This window comes from Poecilia reticulata, linkage group LG3 (genome assembly GCF_000633615.1).
Source record: "Poecilia reticulata strain Guanapo linkage group LG3, Guppy_female_1.0+MT, whole genome shotgun sequence".
Classification (NCBI taxonomy): domain Eukaryota; kingdom Metazoa; phylum Chordata; class Actinopteri; order Cyprinodontiformes; family Poeciliidae; genus Poecilia; species Poecilia reticulata.
In genome coordinates, this window is record NC_024333.1 from 27,020,153 (window position 1) to 27,021,843 (window position 1,691).

The window sequence follows — 1,691 nt, forward strand, 5'->3', positions numbered from 1 at the left end:
CAAAGCCAATCAGGAAACTCTGTTGTGTTCTAAACAGTCTCAAACCGCTTTGTTGAGCATCTGCAAAACCATAGTTTCTGACAAATGTCTGTTAAACTGTCAGAGCCACTTCTAAAGGCTGTATTCATGGTGCTGATGAGATTTATGACATTRCATTTCAAAAATAGGACAGTGYTCATCTAAATTCAGTTTTCTAATGCCGTACTTTATGGCTAAAGTATAAACCTTCAAATTTGCAACGCAAAYAGCCGAYTMATTCAGTTTCTTACAAACAAAGTCTTGGTGAGTACCTCTGAGTTACACAAATATTGCTTCCCATCAGCTTTGAGAATCCATCTACAGGTGCAAAACTAGGAGGAAGTAGGTTAGTAGGCTGAAGGAAATGGCATTCGATTTATTTAATGAGAGGACACACAATAGGTGAGAAAAACGATTTAGCAAAAGGTGCCTTTTTTTGTATTTTTGGTGTCCAARATTTTCTGTTAGCAAACCAGAATTTTTCTCCCTGTCAGTAGCAAAATTTCACCCTCGATATAAAATTCAAGGTAATATTTTCTCATTAATCTAAAATGGCAGGCAGTTAGGCTTGCAATTAAATGTGTTGATAGAATAATTATGCTTTGGCTATCGGTGTGGTAGATATGTGTGTAGGGAGGGGAGGGGTGTTATAAATGTGTAATTATGTGTCTCATGACTGAAAGTTGCAGATCCAAACATGTTGCAAATTGTTATTTGTTGAGCTGCTGTTTTCACACAATCTGAACACGTGCTTCCTCGCTCCTTTGGGACTGAGAGAGAAACTGTCTGATTCATGGCGATTGACTACGCATGATCATTTCACATCTATAGCATTGTGAAATATATGTTACTCCTTACTTCTGTCATCTTTTCTTCATAAATAAATACCAAAAAAATCATTCTTGCCAAGAGACAATCGTCTTTGAACTGATGATCTGTCCATCCAGTCATTCTGCTACCTAAGTGGGGAGGAACTTATGTGAAACATATGAAGTAAATATAAATCAGATAAAACAGAGTTTTTTTTTTCTTTGACACGGTTAAGACGAGGTCAGGGCACAGGTTTTTATCAGGAATMACTTTTGGCGGCTGTTGATCAGAGAGAGTAGACAAATAAGGAGAACCAGTAGCCACCTGCCGTTCAGGAAGGTTGTCAGTTTGATTTCACCTTTTTTTCCTCCACATGTCAGACGGTGCTTTGTTATGACCCTTAAACCCAGATTTGCATGAATAGTGATTAGAAAAGCACTCCATGAATGCAATTTCCATTTGACCAGTTTGCTCATGACTGAAACAGAAAGTCAATATTTTAAAAGTCCTATTTATAAAACAGATACSCAACAAAAACTGACCTGATCAAAGGAGACATTTTCTCGTGTGGTGCAGTAGCAACTGTAAACCTTGTTTTTTTTTTTTTTACCATCTGCTGAGCACATTTAGAGGCTGTTTTTTTTGTTGTTGTTGTTTTGTTCCCCATTTTCTTTGCAGAATAACTCTAGCTCAGTCAGATTGGATGGAGAGTATCGGTAAACAGCAAACTTTAAGACACAAGCTTGGCTGTCTAAGAAGAAAAAAAATCAATAAATTATATTGATGTTTTTGGTTGCTGCTTTAATGTAAAGAGAGGAAAGTTCACATGTGTTGTCGTCACTCAGTACGCCATTTCAAACACA